Genomic DNA, 21,300 nt, shown 5'->3' with positions numbered 1-21,300 from the left:
GATCTCCTGTGGTGTTCAGTGGTGGAGTCCGTCTGTTACTGAGGAGCACACTTGAGGGCTGCACCCTCTCGTTCTGAGTACCCCCACCCCCCACCGTAGGAAACATCTTCTCCCCATCCAGTCCTTCCAACATTTGGCAGAAACAAGTGGGCTGAAATTACATTTGTGCTCAGCTTCAAACGGTCGATCGTAAACAAGCAAAAAAGAAAATGTATCTCTGAGGAAGCAACACTTTGGAAAAAACTTTGCTCAGCGTGATAAACGTCCTTTGAATCTTTAAAGTAAGAAATCGTGGGAAGATCAGGTGTAGAGCCCTTGAGAGTGAGTCCAAAGGTTCTGGAGTCATTTCACAGCTGAGGTGAGTAGGAGGAGGGGACCTTCAGAGGGAGTAGTTTTTATCATTGACCTCCAAACTGCCGGTGAAGGAATCTCACGCAGAAACATTCTATTGAGCAAAGGAACACTTGAAAGTTCCTTAATTAGTACAAGCAGTGCGTGGGAGGGCAATATCCAACAGCTGGAAGGTTGCAGCAGTCTGGAATCCTTCTCGGAAATCGGTCAGCTGGTGGACCCTCACTCCAGAGTGCTTCTCAGCAAAGCGTGCTTACACCACAAGGCACACAACCCCGAGGTTGATTTCCTTGCGGTCAGCCACAGTCAGTCAAGTCAAGCCAAAGTTTATTGTCGTTTAACTATACACACGTGTAACATCAAATGCAACAACATTTCTCCGGACCCAGGCAGAAGGCACACTAGTGCAGGTAACTCACCATATAACAAACTGGTTCCTTCAGGTTGTTACAGCCAGGGGCTGGGTAATGGGCACAAGCTCCCACTACCTATTAAACGCTCCCAATGGTGTGGGCCTCAAATAGCCTCTGACAGACCAAATCCAGCTCCTGGCCTTCACGTGAGGCTTAGCTACTAAGCCCGGCAAAACCATTTCTACCAGGCCTGGTGGAGTTGTTTCTACCGACAGGAGAAGGGGCAAAGGTGGGTTACTGGCACCTTAAAACCAGTCGGTCCGGGCTGGTGCGGCTTATCAGGCTGCGGTTGGCAGCTCATCTAGGAGAGGGAAAACTCTGATCTCAGCCCTCCGCCGCCTTGCGGCTGTACCCGCTCACGGGGAAGGCTTCAGGAATAAACCCCGAGGGAAATGTGGTAAATTGGGTCAGCAAATTTGCTGATGATACAAAGATTGGAGGTGTAGTAGACAGTGAGGAAGGTTTTCAGAGCCTGCAGAGGGACTTGGACCAGCTGGAAAAATGGGCTGAAAAATGGCAGATGGAGTTTAATACAGACAAGGTGTGAGGTATTGCACGTTGGAAGGACAAACCAAGGTAGAACATACAGGGTTAATGGTAAGGCACTGAGGAGTGCAGTGGAACAGAGGGATCTGGGAATACAGGTACAAAATTCCCTAAAAGTGGCGTCACAGGTAGATAGGGTCATAAAGAGAGCTTTTGGTACATTGGCCTTTATTAATCGAAGTATTGAGTATAAGAGCTGGTATGTTATGATGAGGTTGTATAAGGCATTGGTGAGGCTGAATCTGGAGTATTGTGTTCAGTTTTAGTCACCAAATTACAGGAAGGATATAAATAAGGTTGAAAGAGTGCAGAGAAGGTTTACAAGGATGTTGCCGGGACTTGAGAAACTCAGTTACAGAGAAAGGTTGAATAGGTTAGGACTTTATTCCCTGGAGCGTAGAAGAATGAGGGGAGATTTGATAGAGGTATATAAAATTATGATGGGTATAGATAGAGTGAATGCAAGCAGGCTTTTTCCACTGAGGCAAGGGGAGAAAAAAAACAGAGGACATGGGTTAAGGGTGAGGGGAGAAAAGTTTAAAGGGAACATTGTGGGGGCTTCTTCACACAGAGATTGGTGGGAGTGTGGAATGAGCTGCCAGACGAGGTGGTAAATGCGGGTTCTTTTTTAACATTTAAGAATGAATTGGACAGATACATGGATGAGAAGTGTATGGAGGGATATGGTCCATGTGCAGGTCAGTGGGACTAGGGAGAAAATGGTTCGGCACAGCCAAGAAGGGCCAAAAGGCCTGTTTCTGTGCTGTAGTTTTTCTATGGTTTCTATGGAAAAATCCGGACCCTGAGGCAGTCGGACGTTGAGTTCAACGCTGACTGGCAACTCCTGGTGCCAAACTGTATCGGGTCTCTGCCGTTCCTTTGGATTCATCGGCTGCGTGGAGAGGGGGAGCCTGCTACAAGGGGCAACAGCTCGTTCTCCATATCGTACTGCCCTGGCTCGCGTATCAAACCTATACAGCCAGGACACAACATCCATGGTCAAACCTGGCCAGTATTGGCCCTCAGCAGCAGCAGAATGCACTGTAACTTAGGAAAGTAAGGATGAAATCTACAGATGAATTACACATAAATGAACAAAATAAAGGACATAAGTTAAATATTCTCGGGGACGGAACAGATTAACCGGTGACACTTCGAATACGACGCGGCCGGGAGTTCAGAAGTCTGATAGCCTGGGGGAAGAAACCGTTTCCCATCCTGAATGTTCTTGTCTCAAATTCAAAATGCAAACTAAATTTATTACGTTACCACCCACCACCCCGAGATTCGCTTTCTTGGGGTCATTCACTGTAAATATAAGAATAGGATCACTGAAAGACTGCACTTAACAGGGCAAATGGACAACCAGCCTGCAAAAGACAACAAACTGTGAATACAAACACACAGACAAATTAATAAATATGTAAATCCCAAGAACATGAGATGAAGAGTGGGGGAGGGGGATGAAGCAAGAAGCTGGGAGCTGATAGATGAAGAAGGCTGGAGAGGAAGGAATCTGATAGGAGAGGAGAGTGGACAGTGGGAGAAAGGGAAGGAGGAGGGACACCAGGGGGAGGTGACGGGTGGGAAAGGTAAAGGGCTGGAGAGGAAGGAATCTGATCGGAGAGGAGAGTGGACAGTGGGAGAAAGGGAAGGAGGAGGGACACCAGGGGGAGGTGATGGGTGGGAAAGGTAAAGGGCTGGAGAGGAAGGAATCTGATCGGAGAGGAGAGAGGACCGTGGGAGAAAGGGAAGGAGGAGGGGCACCAGGGGGAGGTGATGGGTGGGAAAGGTAAAGGGCTGGAGAGGAAGGAATCTGATCGGAGAGGAGAGTGGACCGTGGGAGAAAGGAAAGGAAGAGGGACACCAGGGGGAGGTGATGGGTGGGAAAGGTAAAGGGCTGGAGAGGAAGGAATCTGATCGGAGAGGAGAGTGGACCGTGGGAGAAAGGGAAGGAGGAGGGACACCAGGGGGAGGTGATGGGTGGGAAAGGTAAAGGGCTGGAGAGGAAGGAATCTGATCGGAGAGGAGAGTGGACCGTGGGAGAAAGGGAAGGAGGAGGGGCACCAGGGGGAGGTGATGGGTGGGAAAGGTAAAGGGCTGGAGAGGAAGGAATCTGATCGGAGAGGAGAGTGGACCGTGGGAGAAAGGGAAGGAGGAGGGGCACCGGGGGAGGTGATGGGTGGGAAAGGTAAAGGGCTGGAGAGGAAGGAATCTGATCAGAGAGGAGAGTGGACCGTGGGAGAAAGGGAAGGAGGAGGGACACCAGGGGGAGGTGATGGGTGGGAAAGGTAAAGGGCTGGAGAGGAAAGAATCTGATCGGAGAGGAGAGTGGACCGTGGTAAAAAGGGAAGGAGGAGGGACACCAGGCCCTCGTGGGCATCGGGCCTCCGGCTTCGGACTTCGGCTCAAGATCGCATGCCTCGGACCTCCAGCCTCAGTGACCCCGGGCCCGCGAGGCTCCTTCGGAGCTCTGGATTTCTTCTCTGAAGCAGCCCGCCTCTCCTTCCTGGGGAAGGACGCTCGTCCGAGCCTTCTCCTCCGACCTGACTTCTCAGTTGTGCGTGTGAGCTCAATGAAATGATCTCAACGTCACCTCTCTGGTCAGGGAAGCAGAGCGGGGCATCTTCCCCTCCGAAGGAGATGGGGAAAATCAGGGCCCCCCTCCACCAGCCCCATTCTAACCCATTTTTACAGGCGTGCCCCACCGAGAGTGCCCTGGCCAGATGCGTCACAATCTGGGTCGGAAATTGCAAAGCATCCCATCGCTGGTCCGTACAGAGGGTTGCGAGGAATGCTGTGAGGATCATCGGAGTCCCCCTTCTGCCCACCAGAGATATTTATCAGGGGGGCTGTGGACACAGGGTCCTAGCATTGTCAATGATCCGTCCCACAATCTGTTTGACCCCCCCCCCCCGCCACCATCAGGTAGTAGGAACCATAGCATTCAGATAAAAAACTGTTAGGATGGGAAACAGCTTCTTCCCCCGGGCTATGAGACTGTACACCTCCCTGACAGCACCAGGTCTCATCACGTATGGCTCATCAGTGCTATTATACTGTTTACTTTTTAACTGGTGTTGTAAATGCACCTGTTAATTTGTGGTAATATAACTTTATGTGTTGTGTGTGTGAGTTATATGTACCGTGTTGTGCACCTTGGTCCGGGGGAACGTTGTTTTGTTTGACGGTATACTTTATGTGTTGTGTGTGTGAGTTATATGTACTGTGTTGTACACCTTGGTCCGGGGGAAAGTTGTTTCGTTTGACAGTATACTTTATGTGTTGTGTGTGTGAGTTATATGTACTGTGTTGTGTACCTTGGTCCGGAGGAACGTTGTTTCGTTTGACGGTATACTTTATGTGTTGTGTGTGTGAGTTATATGTACTGTATTGTGTACCTTGTTCCGGGGGAACGTTGTTTCATTTGACGGTATACTTTATGTGTTGTGTGTGTGAGTTATATGTACTGTGTTGTGTACCTTGGTCCGGGGGAACATTGTTTCGTTTGACGGTATACTTTACGTGTTGTGTGTGTGAGTTATATGTACTGTGTTGTGTACCTTGGTCCGGGGGAACGTTGTTTCATTTGACGGTATACTTTATGTGTTGTGTGTGTGAGTTATATGTACTGTGTTGTGCACCTTGGTCCGGGGGAACGTTGTTTCATTTGACGGTATACTTTATGTGTTGTGTGTGTGAGTTATATGTACTGTGTTGTGTACCTTGGTCCGGGGGAATGTTGTTTCGTTTGACGGTATACTTTACGTGTTGTGTGTGTGAGTTATATGTACTGTGTTATGTACCTTGGTCCGGGGGAACGTTGTTTCGTTTGACGGTATACTTTACGTGCTGTGTGTGTTATATGTACTGTGTTGTGCACCTTGGTCCGGGGGAACGTTGTTTCATTTGACGGTGTACTTTATGGGTTGTGTGTATGAGTTATATGTACTGTGTTGTGCACCTTGGTCCGGGGGAACGTTGTTTCGTTTGATGGTATACTTTATGTGTTGTGTGTGTGAGTTATATGTACTGTGCTGTGCACCTTGGTCCGGGGGAACGTTGTTTCGTTTGACGGTATACTTTATGTGTTGTGTGTGTGAGTTATATGTACTGTGCTGTGCACCTTGGTCCGGGGGAACGTTGTTTCGTTTGACGGTATACTTTATGTGTTGTGTGTGTGAGTTATATGTACTGTGTTGTGCACCTTGGTCCGGGGGAACGTTGTCTCGTTTGACGGTATACTTTATGTGTTGTGTGTGTGAGTTATATGTACTGTGTTGTGCACCTTGGTCCGGGGGAACGTTGTCTCGTTTGACGGTATACTTTACGTGTTGTGTGTGTGAGTTATATGTACTGTGTTGTGCACCTTGGTCCGGGGGAACGTTGTTTCGTTTGACGGTATACTTTATGTGTTGCGTGTGTGAGTTATATGTACTGTGTTGTGCACCTTGGTCCGGGGGAACGTTGTTTCGTTTGACGGTATACTTTATGTGTTGTGTGTGTGAGTTATATGTACTGTGTTGTGTACCTTGGTCCGGGGGAACGTTGTTTCGTTTGACGGTATACTTTATGTGTTGTGTGTGTGAGTTATATGTACTGTGTTGTGTACCTTGGTCCGGGGGAACGTTGTTTCGTTTGACGGTATACTTTATGTGTTGTGTGTGTGAGTTATATGTACTGTGTTGTGCACCTTGGTCCGGGGGAACGTTGTTTCGTTTGACGGTATACTTTATGTGTTGTGTGTGTGAGTTATATGTACTGTGTTGTGCACCTTGGTCCGGGGGAACGTTGTTTCGTTTGACGGTGTACTTTATGTGTTGTGTGTGTGAGTTATATGTACTGTGTTGTGCACCTTGGTCCGGGGGAACGTTGTTTCGTTTGACGGTATAGTTTATGTGTTGTGTGTGTGAGTTATATGTACTGTGTTGTGCACCTTGGTCCGGGGGAACGTTGTTTCGTTTGACGGTATACTTTATGTGTTGTGTGTGTGAGTTATATGTACTGTGCTGTGCACCTTGGTCCGGGGGAACGTTGTTTCGTTTGACGGTGTACTTTATGTGTTGTGTGTGTGAGTTATATGTACTGTGTTGTGTACCTTGGTCCGGGGGAACGTTGTTTCGTTTGACGGTGTACTTTATGTGTTGTGTGTGTGAGTTATATGTACTGTGTTGTGCACCTTGGTCCGGGGTAACGTTGTTTCGTTTGACGGTATACTTTATGTGTTGTGTGTGTGAGTTATATGTACTGTGTTGTACACCTTGGTCCGGGGTAACGTTGTTTCGTTTGACGGTATACTTTATGTGTTGTGTGTGTGAGTTATATGTACTGTGTTGTACACCTTGGTCCGGGGGAACGTTGTTTCGTTTGACGGTGTACTTTATGTGTTGTGTGTGTGAGTTATATGTACTGTGTTGTGCACCTTGGTCCGGGGTAACGTTGTTTCGTTTGACGGTATACTTTATGTGTTGTGTGTGTGAGTTATATGTACTGTGTTGTACACCTTGGTCCGGGGTAACGTTGTTTCGTTTGACGGTATACTTTATGTGTTGTGTGTGTGAGTTATGTGTACTGTGTTGTACACCTTGGTCCGGGGGAACGTTGTTTCGTTTGACGGTATACTTTATGTGTTGTGTGTGTGAGTTATATGTACTGTGTTGTGCACCTTGGTCCGGGGGAACGTTGTTTCGTTTGACGGTATACTTTATGTGCTGTGTGTGTGAGTTATATGTACTGTGTTGTGTACCTTGGTCCGGGGGAACGTTGTTTCGTTTGACGGTATACTTTATGTGCTGTGTGTGTGAGTTATATGTACTGTGTTGTGCACCTTGGTCCGGGGGAACGTTGTCTCGTTTGACGGTATACTTTACGTGTTGTGTGTGTGAGTTATATGTACTGTGTTGTGCACCTTGGTCCGGGGGAACGTTGTTTCGTTTGACAGTGTACTTTATGTGTTGTGTGTGTGAGTTATATGTACTGTGTTGTGTACCTTGGTCCGGGGGAATGTTGTTTCGTTTGACGGTATACTTTATGTGTTGTGTGTGTGAGTTATATGTACTGTGTTGTGCACCTTGGTCCGGGGGAACGTTGTCTCGTTTGACGGTATACTCTGACAGTCAACTTGAACTTCAAGCTACTCGCTCTGCTCTTCGTCTTTCACACTTGCCTTCCTGGTTAGTGAGAACAGATCTTCCGAGCCTAGGCTCCTGGCAGCTGAAGATCAGGCCTCCTGTGGCAGGGTGAAGCTGCTGGAAGTTACAGCTTCTCCAGAAACGGCAGAGCCCCAAAATCCATGACACCTGAAGGCCGTGCTCACCGAGTGGTTTAAAAATGAGAACGTAGATTTTTAACATCAGGATGTTGATTTGCTGGGAGCAGTAGAAACCAACGAGGGCACTGAAAATGGGTCAAATGGAAAGTATCCGAGTACGTATAAGTTGCCAGGTACAACCATGAAATTTATTTTCTTGCAGAGATTGATAGGAAATTAAAGAAATACAATAAAATTTATGAAAAACCATACATATATAAGGACTGATAAACAATGTGCAAAACCAGACAAATTGTGTAAATGACAAAATACAGAGAACATGATTGGTTGAGTGCTTGAAAGTGAACCTGTAGGATCTGGAATCAGTTCAAGCTTGTGAAATCAGTTCCATATTAAATGCTCCTGTATCTCTTTCTTGGTGGCTGAGGGATAATAACTGTTCCTGAACCTGGTGGTGTGGGTCCTGAGGCTCCTGTACCTCCTTCCTGATGGTTGAGGGGTAATAACTATTCCTGAACCTGGTGGTGTGGGTCCTGAGGCTCCTGTACCTCCTTCTTGATGGTTGAGGGGTAATAACTGACCCTGAACCTGGTGGTGTGGGTCCTGAGGGTCCCGTACCTCCTACCTGATGATTGAGGGGTAATAACTATTCCTGAACCTGGTAGTGTGGGTCCTGAGGCTCCTGTACCTCCTTCCTGATGGTTGAGGGGTAATAACTGCTCCTGAACATGGTGGTGTGGGTCCTGAGGCTCCTGTACCTCCTTCCTGACGGTCGAGGGTAATAACTGTCCCTGAACCTGGTGGTGTGGGTCCTGAGGCTCCTGTACCTCCTTCCTGATGGTTGAGGGGTAATAACTGTCCCTGAACCTGGTGGTGTGGGACCTGAGGCTCCTGTACCTCCTTCCTGATGGTTGAGGGGGTAATAACTGCTCCTGAACCTGGTGGTGTGGGTCCTGAGGCTCCTGTACCTCCTTCCTGATGGTTGAGGGGTAATAACTGTTCCTGAACCTGGTGATGTGGGTCCTGGGGTCCTGGGAAAAAGCCTCTGACTATCCACATGATCAATGCCTCTCATCATCTTGTACACCTCTATCAGGTCACCTCTCATCCTCCGTCGCTCCAAGGAGAAAAGGCCAAGTTCACTCAACCTATTCTCATAAGGCATGCTCCCCAATCCAGGCAACATCTTTGTAAATCTCCTCCGCACTCTCTCTCTCTACAGTATCCGCGTCCTTCCGGTAGCGAGGTGACCAGAACTGAGCACAAGTACTCCGAGCCTGGGTCTGATCAATACTCTTCAGAGATTGTCTGCCTTGGCATCGTCAGTGGTCGACATCAACATCAACATCAATGGCCTTACGAATGGGTTTGTTGATTCTGTTGGTGTCTGCTACCCTCAGCCTGCTGCCCCAGCACACAGCAGCAAACATGATAGCACTGGCCACCACATACTTGGAGAACATCCTCAGCATCGTCCGGCAGGTGTTAAAGCACCTCAGTCTCCTCAGGAAATAGAGACGGCTCTGACCCTTCTTGTAGACAGCCTCAGTGTTCTTTGACCAGTCCAGTTTATTGTCAATTCGTATCCCCAGGTATTTGTAATCCTCCACCATGTCCACACTGACCCCCTGGATGGAAACAGGGGTCACCGGCACCTTAGCTCTCCTCAGGTCTACCACCAGCTCCTTAGTCTTTTTTACATTAAGCTGCAGATAATTCTGTTCACACCATGTGACAAAGTTTCCCACCGTAGTCCTGAACTATTTCCAAAGCACCTTAAAACTATGCCCCCTCTCGTGCTAGCCGTTCCTGCCCTGGGTGAAAAAGCCTCTGACTATCCACACCATCAATGCCTCTCATCATCTTGTACACCTCTATCAGATCACCTCTCATCTTCCGTCGCTCCAAGGAGAAAAGGCCGAGTTCACTCAACCTATTCTCATAAGGCATGCTCCCCAATCCAGGCAACATCCTTGTAAATGTCCTCTGCACCCTTTCTATGGTTTCCACATCCTCCCTGTAGTGAGGTGACCAGAACTGAGCACGGTACTCCAAGTGGGGTCTGACCAGGGTCCTATATAGCTGTAACATTACCTCTCGGCTCCTAAACTCAATCCCACAATTGATGAAGGCCAATACACCGTATGCCTTCGTAACCACAGAGTCAACCTGCGCGGCAGCTTTGAGTGTCCTATGGACTCGGACCCCAAGATCCCTCTGATTCTTCACACTGCCAAGAGTCTTACCATTAATGCTGTATTCTGCCATCCTATTTGACGTACCAAAATGAACCACCTCACACTTATCTAGGTTGAACTCCATCTGCCACTTCTCAGCCCAGTTTTGCACCCTATCAATGTCCCGCTGTAACCTCTGACAGCCCTCCACACTATCCACAACACCCCCAACCTTTGTGTCATCAGCAAACTTACTAACCAACCTACTCCTCCACTTCCGCATCCAGGTCATTTATAAAAATCACGAAGAGTAATTTACTACAGAGATGAGGAGGAGCTTCCTTAATCAGAGGGTATGGGACTTATTGCCACGGATGGCTGTGGGTCTATTGAAAGTGGAGCTTGATAGGATCTTCATGAGTCAGGGCATCAAAGGCGGGTGAATGGGGTTGAGAGGGATAGTAAGTCGGCCATGATGGAATGGCGGAGCAGGCTCGATGGGCCGAATGGCCTGACCAGTTCTTACGTTCTCATGGAGAGGCATTTGTTCTAAATATGGTATTGGAGCTGTAGCTAACCACATAATCATAGGTATAGGTTGAGGCAGGGCACTTGGAGATGGTAATAGTTCAGCTATAAACGGCAGGCGGTTCTGGGAGAGTTCCGTCCTTTATTAAACTCTGCGATGGGGTTTCAACCACAGACGAAGCCAAAAATTACTCCACATCCATCCATTCATCATCCGACACACACACACACAAAAGAAACAAAAATTCCTTGTGGTTAAGGCAACAGTTCTTGGGATTCTTCAATATAATTGGAAACAGCGCCATCACCGAGACGTTCTAGACGGCAGGAGAAGCGGGAAGTGCCTTGTAGAGAATTCCACAGCACCTAGGGATGGAGTTCCTCCTTTCAAGAGGGGTCTCGGTGGTGTTGGGGGGGAGGCGGGTGGACTCTGAAAGCACAGTGTGCGATGACATGGAGAGGTCCCATTCCCAGCTTATGGGCGCACAGGGCTCACGGTGAACGAGGAGCCCTGGCAATTCCGATCCGGCTGGGCCCGGGATCCCGAGAGATTTCCATACAAACTCTTCCTCCTGTTGTTTGGGGCTGGGCTCTCCACTTGACAATTGCTTTTTTTTAAAAAACAAAAGAAAGAGGGAAAAATCTGCTTCCATTTAATAAATGCATGTTTCCCTCGCTGTCAGTAATTTAGTGCCAAGCGGGAGCATCTGTGCCTGCATTATTTGGACATTCCTGGCTCCGTCTCCCTGGCTACGATAATTGGTGTGAGAGGCATGAATGACACTTCCCTTCAGTTAAGCAACAACTTGCGCAGGATTGGAATCAATGCGCAGGCTCAGAATCAATGCGCAGGATCGGAATCAATGCGCAGGATCGGAATCAATATGCAGGATGGGAATCAATGCGCAGGATCGGAATCAATGCGCAGGATAGGAATCAATGCGCAGGCTCAGAATCAATGCGCAGGATTGGAATCAATGCACAGGATCGGAATCAATATGCAGGATGGGAATCAATGCGCAGGATCGGAATCAATGCACAGGATCAGAATCAATGCGCAGGATCGGAATCAATATGCAGGATGGGAATCAATTCGCAGGATCAGAATCAATGCACAGGATAGGAATCAATGCGCAGTCTCAGAATCAATGTGCAGGATCGGAATCAATGCGCAGGATCAGAATCAATATGCAGGATGGGAATCAATGCGCAGGATCGGAATCAGTGCACAGGATCGGAATCAATGCACAGGATAGGAATCAATGCGCAGGCTCAGAATCAATGCGCAGGATCGGAATCAATGCGCAGGATCGGAATCAATATGCAGGATGGGAATCAATGCGCAGGATCGGAATCAATGCGCAGGATCGGAATCAATGCACAGGATAGGAATCAATGCGCAGGCTCAGAATCAATGCACAGGATCGGAATCAATGTGCAGGATCGGAATCAATATGCAGGATGGGAATCAATGCACGGGATCGGAATCAATGTGCAGGATGGGAATCAATGCACAGGATCGGAATCAATGTGCAGGATCAGAATCAATGCGCAGGATCGGAATCAATATGCAGGATGGGAATCAATGCACAGGATCGGAATCAATGCACAGGATCGGAATCAATATGCAGGATGGGAATCAATGCGCAGGATCGGAATCAATGCACAGGATCAGAATCAATGCGCAGGATCGGAATCAATGCACAGGATCGGAATCAATGCGCAGGATCGGAATCAATGCGCAGGATGGGAATCAATGCGCAGGATCGGAATCAATGTGCAGGATCGGAATCAGTATGCAGGATGGGAATCAATGCGCAGGATGGGAATCAATGCGCAGGATGGGAATCAATATGCAGGATGGGAATCAATGCGCAGGATGGGAATCAATGCGCAGGATGGGAATCAATGCACAGGATCGGATTCAATATGAAGGATGGGAATCAATTCGCAGGATCGGAATCAATGCGCAGGATGGGAATCAATATGCAGGATGGGAATCAATGTGCAGGCTCGGAATCAATGCGCAGGATCGGAATCAATGCACAGGATCGGAATCAATATGCAGGATGGGAATCAATTCGCAGGATCGGAATCAATGCGCAGGCTCGGAATCAATGTGCAGGCTCGGAATCAATGTGCAGGCTCGGAATCAATGCGCAGGATGGGAATCAATGCGCAGGATCGGAATCAATGCGCAGGATCGGAATCAATGCGCAGGATCGGAATCAATGCGCAGGATGGGAATCAATGCACAGGATCGGAATCAATGCGCAGGCTCGGAATCAATGCACAGGATCGGAATCAATGTGCAGGATCGGAATCAATGCGCAGGATGGGAATCAATGCGCAGGATCGGAATCAATGCACAGGATCGGAATCAGTGCACAGGATCGGAATCAATGCGCAGGATGGGAATCAATGCGCAGGATCGGAATCAATATGCAGGATGGGAATCAATTCACAGGACCGGAATCAATGCGCAGGATAGGAATCAATGCGCAGGCTCAGAATCAATGCGCAGGATCGGAAAAAGGCCGCCAGGGGTTGCAGCCTCAACCAGCCCCATCATGGGCACTAGACTCCCCACCCTCAAGGATGTTTTCAATGGACAATGCCTCAGGAAGGCCTCCATTATTCAGGACCTCCCCACAACCCAGGATGCGCCCTCTTCTCAATGTTACCATCAGGGAGGAGGTCGTCGTCATCATGGCTATCTCTCAAGGTCGAGGGTGAGGGTCTTCGCTCTGAAGAAGCGGCCCACAGAGCAAACATGCCTGTGCATGTATTTGTTTAACATGTACCTGATGTTGCACTCCAAGAAGCACACGATACTTCACAAATCAACCAACTGATTCCAATGGCATGGAAACCACGACGATTAGAGCTGATGGATTTGTTGCAGCCTTCATCCGCCTTCACAGCCGTTGAGTTTGAAGTCACTTTGTCCGCCTGTTCCACTGTTCAGGTCTCAGTTGGATTGTTCTTTGTCAGGGACCTCACTCTCGACCTTACCGCCATGGATGACCCTACCAGGAGCATAGCTCCAGACGGCATTGCTCTCGGGATCACAGGACCACACAAGCCTCTCCACCGCGACAAGGTGACAATCTATGGAGATGCATCAGGGAGGAGGTACAGGAGCCTGAAGGCACACACTCAATGATTCAGGAACAGCTTCTTCCTCTCTACCGTCCAACTTCTGGATGCACAATGAAGAAGAAGAAGAAGAATATCTTTATTGTCATTGTTGTGGAGAAATGAAACACAGTTTAGCAGCTCAACGTTTTGCAGCATGACAAAGAATATATACATAAAATAAACTCTAAAACCTCAGGAGTGCAGTCCAAAATTAATAATATATGGATGAGGGGGTAGGATTATTGTACACCTGCCATTCCTGGTTCCCATGAACCCATGAATGCTACCTCACGACTGTTTTTTTTTTAGCTCTATTATTTAACTTAGCTTTTAAATATATGAAACCCCGCTGGTTTCCTTGGCTGCGTAAGTCTGGGGAAGACACACTCCAGTCCTGCCAAACCTGTGAGATTGAGACGGCTGTCCCACCCCGGACCCTGGTTTGTGTGGATGCCATGTCATTTGCTACCCTGTTACAAATTATCGGCACAAAATAACAGACAGAAGTAACAGACGAAAAGCTCCGGCCCAAAAAGTTGACCGATCATTTCCACGGATGCTGCCCGACCTGCTGAGTTCCTCCAGCGTGTTGTGAGTGTTGCTTCGACCCCAGCACCTGCAGAGTACTTTGTGTTTAAAATAACAGACAGCACACGGCATACGATTCAAGGAATTATATTTATGAATCTTAACTTAGTAAAGAAAAGGGCCCATTTTAATCAGAACAGTCAAACAGTCATTAAGTTGGAGCTCAACGTTTCACCAATATTCACCAATCCTCAATCGAGCTCGGTTCCTGGCTTCATCAAATCACCGTCCCGCTCCGGGTCGAATCCTACGACTTGTTCTCTCCAATAGACAATAGGTGCAGAAGTAGACCATTCGGCCCTTGGAGCCTGCACCGCCATTCTGAGATCATGGCTGATCATCTACTATCAATACCCGGTTCCTGCCTTGTCCCCATAACCCTTGATTCCCCTATCCATAAGATACCTATCTAGCTCCTTCTTGAAAGCATCCAGAGAATTGGCCTCCACTGCCTTCCGAGGCAGCGTGTTCCACACCTCCACAACTCTCTGGGAGAAGAAGTTCCTCCTCAACTCTGTCCTAAATGACCTACCCCTTATTCTTAAACCATGCCCTCTGGTACTGGACTCTCCCAGCATCTGGAATATATTTCCTGCCTCTATCTTGTCCAATCCCTTAATAATCTTATATGTCTCAATCAGATCCCCCCTCAATCTCCTTAATTCCAGCGTGTGCAAGCCCAGTCTCTCTAACCTCTCTGCGTAAGACAGTCCGGACGTCCCAGGAATTAACCTAGTGAACCTACGCTGCACCTCCTCCACAGCCAGGATGTCCTTCCTTAACCCTGGAGACCAAAATTGCACACAATACTCCAGGTGTGGTCTCACCAGGGTCCAGTACAAATGTAAAAGGACTTCCTTGCTCTTGTACTCAATTCCCTTTGTAATAAAGGCCAACATTCCATTAGCCTTCTTCACTGCCTGCTGCACTTGCTCATTCACCTTCAGAGACTGATGAACAAGTACTCCTAGATCTCTTTGTATTTCTCCCTTACCTAACTCCACACCGTTCAGATAATAATCTGCCTTCCCGTTCTTGCTCCCAAAGTGAATAACCTCACACTTATTCACATTAAACACCATCTGCCAAGTTTCTGCCCACTCACCCAGCCTATCCAAGTCACCTTGAATTCTCCTAACATCCTCATCACATGTCACACTGCCACCCAGCTTAGTATCATCAGCAAACTTGCTGATGTTATTCACAATGCCTTCCTCTAAATCATTGATGCAAATCGTAAAAGCTGTGGTCCCAATACCGAGCCCTGTGGTATCCCACTAGTCACCACCTGCCATTCCGAGAAACACCCATTCACTGCTACCCTTTGCTTTCTATCTGCCAACCAGTTTTCTATCCATGTCAATATCCTCCCCCCAATGCCATGAGCTCTGATTTTACCCACCAATCTCTTATGTGGTACCTTATCAAATGCCTTCTGAAAGTCAAGGTACACCACATCCACTGGATCTCCCGCGTCTATCTTCCTGGTTACATCCTTGAAAAACTCCAATAGATTAGTCAAGCATGATTTGCCCTTGGTAAATCCATGCTGGCTCGGCCCAATCCTATCACTGCTATCAAGATATGCCGCTATTTCATCTTTAATAATGGACTCTAGCATCTTCCCCACTACTGATGTTAGGCTAACAGGGCGATAGTTCTCTGTTTTCTCCCTCCCTCCTTTCTTAGAAAGTGGGATAACGTTAGCCATTCGCCAATCCTCAGGAACTGATCCTGAATCTAAGGAACATTGGAAAATGATCACTAATGCATCTGCAATTTCCAGAGCCACCTCCTTTAGTACCCTAGGATGCAGACCATCTGGACCTGGGGATTTGTTAGCCTTCAGTCCCATCAGCCTACTCATCACCGTTTCCTTCCTAATGTCAATCTGTTTCAGTTCCTCTGTTACTCTATGTCCTTGGCCCATCCATACATCTGGGAGATTGCTTGTGTCTTCCCTAGTGAAGACAGATCCAAAGTACTTATTAAATTCGTCTGCCATTTCTCTGTTTCCCATAACAATTTCTCCCAATTCATTCTTCAAGGGCCCAACATTGTTCTTAACTATCTTCCTTCTCTTCACATACCTAAAAAAACTTTTGCTATCCTCTTTTATATTCCTAGCTAGCTTGCATTCATACCTCATTTTTTCTCCCCGTATTGCCTTTTTAGTTAAGTTCTGTTGCTCCTTAAAAATTTTCCAATCATCCGTCTTCCCACTCACCTTAGCTCTGTTATACTTCTTCTTTTTTAATGCTATGCTATCTCTGACTTCCTTTGTCAACCACTGTGGCCACTTTCACCCCTTTGAATCCTTCCTTCTCCGGGGGATGAACTGATTTTGCACCTTGTGCATTATTCCCAAGAATACCTGCCATTGCTGTTCCACTGTCTTCTCTCTTCAACTCCTGCCGAACAAAAGCCCAAGCCCAGCCTTAGTGTCCCTCACTAGAAAAAAAAACTCCTTCAGTTCTCCACCACCCTGATTGGATGGCCCACATTCCTAAGCATCCCTTATCTTCAACAGTAGCCCGAACAGGCTGAAAGTAGAACAGGCTGCTCTGACAGAACTGCCAAATGAAAACACCTACAGCAGAACAGTAAAAGTATCAACCAGGGCATTACATGTATCACTCAAGAAATTTCACAACATATTCCAGTGATAACAAATCTGATTCTGATTCTGATGTGGTGGATTTCTTCATTGAAGGACATCTTCAATGGACAATGCTTCAAGAAGTTGCCCATTGTTAAGAGCCCCCATCACCCAGGACGTGCCCTCTTCTCACTGTTACCATCGGGGAGAAGGTGCAGGAGCCTGAAGACACACACTCAATGATTCAGGTACCATACTATCCAGAACGTGGTGTGAGTTGGGACACAAGAGTTGAGGATGACCGATGGTTTGTGCTCAGGGTCAGATATGGGAGCAGAGTTAGGCCTTTCAGTCCACCGAGTCTTCTGCATCATTTCATCACGGCTGATCCACTTTCCCCCTCAACCCCAATCTCCTGCCCCTTCCCCGTGCTCCTTCACATCCCAACTAACCAAGAACCTATCAGCCTCCGCCTTCCCCGTGACCTGGCACCCCCCCCACCCCACCCCAGCCGACCGCGGCAACAAATTCCACAGATTCACCACTCCCTGGCGAACAAAATTCCTCCTCATCTCTGTCCCTCTATTCTTAGGCTGCGTCCTCTGGCCTTGGACTCCTCCACCATAGGAAACATCCTCCCCACATCCACGAGGACTCTTCAACCTCCGGTAGGTTTCAATGAAATTCCCCTCTCCTTCTTCCGAACTCCAGTGAGCTATCAGACGCTCCTCATACAATTAGCCTTTCGACCCCGGAACCAGTTTTGTGATCCCTCCTTTTGAACCCTCTCCAGTGTCAGCACATCCTTCCTCGGATAGGGGGCCCCAGAACTGCCCACGGTACTCCAGTCTTGATGGTGGGTCTCAGCCCAAAACGTCAACTGTTCACTCTCCTCTACGGACGCTGACTGGCCCGCAGTGTTTTGTGTGCACATTGCCCCGGACTTCCAGCATCTACAGATCTTCTCCCGACCGCGATATGCCAAGTGAGGTCTTGCCAGTGCCTTGAAAAGCCTCAACTTTTTACACCCTTGTTTTTAAGGGTGAGTTACGTTGTATGGCTACATACCTTGGCTCCACCATCACGGACAGTCTCTCCTTAGACCCCGAGATCAACAGACGGATCGGACGAGCTGCCTCAACATTCGCCAGGCTGACAAAGAGAGTCTGGGAGAAGAGAAAGCTGACGACGCACACCAATGTTGCAGTCTATAGGGCCTGCGTCCTCGGCGCACTGCTTTACGGCAGCGAGACCTGGAGCCTCTACTACAGACAAGAGCGGCGTCTCAAGGCCTTCCAGCTTCGCAGCCTGAGATGCATCCTGGACATCACGCGGACTGACCGAGTCACCAACAATGAGGTCCTGGCCCACACCCAGATACCCAGCCTCTTCACCCTGCTCCAACAACGCCGTCTCCGCTGGCTGGACCACGTACACCGCATGTCAGACAGGAGGATCCCGAAAGGCCTGCTGTACGGGGAACTGGCCTCCGGCAAGAGGGCACAAGGGCGGCCCCATCTTCGTTTCAAGGACGTTTACAAGAGAGACATGAAATCACTGAAAATGAACGTTGAGAGGTGGGAGGACATCGCAAGCGATCGCTCTCGCTGGAAACTGGGACTACGCAGAGGTCTAAAAAGAGGAGAGGAGAAGCTGAGGCTTGCTGCTGAAGAAAGGCGCACTCGTCTGAAAAACAGCACCAAGACAACACTGGAGGACAGCGCCTTCAAGTGCAGTCACTGCAGCCGAGACTGTCACTCCCGTGTGGGACTCTACAGCCACAACAGACGCTGCTCTAACACAGACTGAAGCAAGACTTTCCAGGCGCAGATCCATGGTCTCGCAAGATTAACGGATGCCAGCGACACGCTGTATGTGTGGATGTGCGGGACAATTGAGACCATAAGACGTTTGGAGTGACAGGAAAGGACCTTGCCTTCCTCTCCTTGTCCCTGTGTTTGAAATTGCGAGCGGCTTCTCGCCAAGCACCTCTGCATTGCCCCGTGGGCTCCGGAGAAGGTACTGGATTAGATTAGATTAGACTATGAGGACGCGTAGTCCTCTTTTATTGTCATTTAGAAATGCATGCATTAAGAAATGATATGATATTCCTCCGGTGTGATATCACAGAAACACAGGACAGACCAAGACTGAAAAACTAACAAAAACCACATAATTATAACATACAGTTACAACAGTGCAACAATACCATAACTTGATGAAGAACAGTCCATGGTCACAGTAAAAAAGTTCAAAGTCTCTTGAAAGTCCCACATCTCACGCAGACGGGAGAAGGAAGAAAACTCTCCCTGCCATGCCCGACCACAGTCCGACTCTGAATTGTCTGAACACTTCGAGTTCTGATCGGCCCTCCGACACTGAGTACCGAGCACCATCTCTATCTGAACGCTTCATCCTCAACCTCGGTCACCAGGAGCAGGCAAAGCCAAGGATTTTGGGGCCTTCCCCTCCGGAGATTCTTGATCGCACAGTAGCAGCGACAGCGAACCGGGCATTTCAGAAGTTTCTCCAAATGTTCCTCTGTGCTTCTCACATCTGTCTTCATCAAATCAGAATTGTCCACAGCCCCTATTTAACAGATACGATACCATTTCTCCGGAGAGCTGCGTGTGCTGCGTCACGCCGTCATCTTCTCCTCCCGCCCGATGAAGATGAGGTGATAAGGCCATAAAGCACAGGAGCAAAACTCGGCTTTCCAGTAAAGGACTTCCCTCACAACGTGACCGATAACGAACTCCATAACGAACTTCTTGGCCCTTCGAATCTACTCGGCCATTCCCTCGTGGATTGCCCTTCCCAATTCCTGTTCTCCTGTCTTCTCCCCGTAACCTTTGAGGCCCTGACTACCCAAGAACCTATTAGCCTCCGCTTTAAGTTTACTCAATAACTCGGCCTTCACAGTCGTGTGTGGCAATGAATTCCACAGATTCACCGCCCTCTGGCTGCAGAAATTCCTGCACGTCTCCGTTCAAAGTAGACATCCCTCAATTCAAAGGCAATGCCCTCTTGCCCTAGACTCACCCACTACAGGAAACACCTTCTCCACATCTGCTCTGTCCAAGCCTTTCAATATTCAATAGGTTTCACCGAGCTCTCCCTTAATTCTTCTGAACTCTGGCGAGTACAGGCCCAGAGCTGTCAAATGCTCCTTACACATTAACCCTTTCGTTCCTGGAATAATTCTCGCAAACCTCCTCAGGCCCCTGTCCAATGCTGGCACGTCTCTTCCTAGGGGGGCCCAAAACGGCTCACAAAGTTCTATCATGTTACGATCTCGGTCCGAAACCAATCTGGAAAATTTACGAAGAAGAATAAGGACAAAAAGATGACAAATTTTAGAAGGCACACTTGGATTAACACCAGGACAGAAGGAGGGGGACAGGAATAACAGACATAAAAAATTTACACAACTGTCAGATAAAACATCTAAGGATCTATTTTCATCAACAGGACTCGGCACTCTGCCCGAGGATGTACAGTTCTGACAAGGAGTACACTCCACGAGACTTAAATGAAAGTGCAACCCAGAAAAATGAAGAAATTATCACTATAGAAGAAAAGGTTAACCAATGGAAGAGCATAACTCTCCATGGAGACATTCCCAGCAGTCTGAGCAGACTAGATGTTGCCAAGGAAACGCCTGTCTCGGAGCTGGAGACCTCTTCCCAGAAACAGAGGGGGTTCCTTGGGGAAATACAGGGCCAGGTGGTTAGCACACAAAAAAAAATGATCAAAAATGCATCACAATAGGTCAACAAATTGAAGATGATCCATTCCTTAAAATGAACCATTGACGAGAGCTTGAATCTGAGCCAGGAGGTCAAAGTTCAAAGTTAACTTTGTTATATATGTGCATCCATGTTGCCATATACAACCCTGAGATTCGATTTCCTGTGGGCCTACTCGGCAAATCTCTGGAATAGCGACTGTAAACAGGATCAATGAAAGATCGGCTAGAATGCAGAAGACACCAGACTGGGCAAATGCAGATATAATTAACCAGAACATGAGATAGAGAGTCTGCAAAGTGAGACCATTGGTTGTGGGTCTCGGTGATGGGGCAAGTGAGTGTAGTTATCCCCTTTTGTTCAAGTGCCTGATGGTTGAGGGGTAATAACTGTCCCTGAACCTGATGGTGTGGGTCCTGAGGCTCCTGTACCTCCTTCCTGATGGTTGAGGGGTAATAACTGTCCCTGAACCTGGTGGTGTGGGTCCTGAGGCTCCTGTACCTCCTTCCTGATGGTTGAGGGGTAATAACTGTCCCTGAACCTGGTGGTGAGAGTCCTGAGGCTCCTGTACCTCCTTCCTGATGGTTGAGGGGTAATAACTGTCCCTGAACCTGGTGGTGTGGGTCCTGAGGCTCCTGTACCTCCTTCCTGATGGTTGAGGGGTAATAACTGTCCCTGAACCTGGTGCTGTGGGTCCTGAGGCTCCTGTACTTCCTTCCTGATGGTTGAGGGGTAATGACTGTTCCTGAACCTGGTGGTGTGGGTCCTGAGGCTCCTGTACCTCCTTCCTGATGGCAGCAGCGAGAAGAGAGCACGGCCTGGGTGGTGGGGGTCTTTGATGATTGACTCTGCTTTCCTATGACAGCGTTTCATGCCAATGTACTCGATGGTTGGGAAGGCTTTACCCATGATGTACTGGGCCGAATCCCACTACCCT

The sequence above is a fragment of the Mobula birostris genome, chromosome 20 (assembly GCF_030028105.1).
Source record: "Mobula birostris isolate sMobBir1 chromosome 20, sMobBir1.hap1, whole genome shotgun sequence".
NCBI classification, from domain to species: Eukaryota; Metazoa; Chordata; class Chondrichthyes; order Myliobatiformes; family Myliobatidae; genus Mobula; species Mobula birostris.
Note: the sequence above shows the minus strand (reverse complement) of the source record.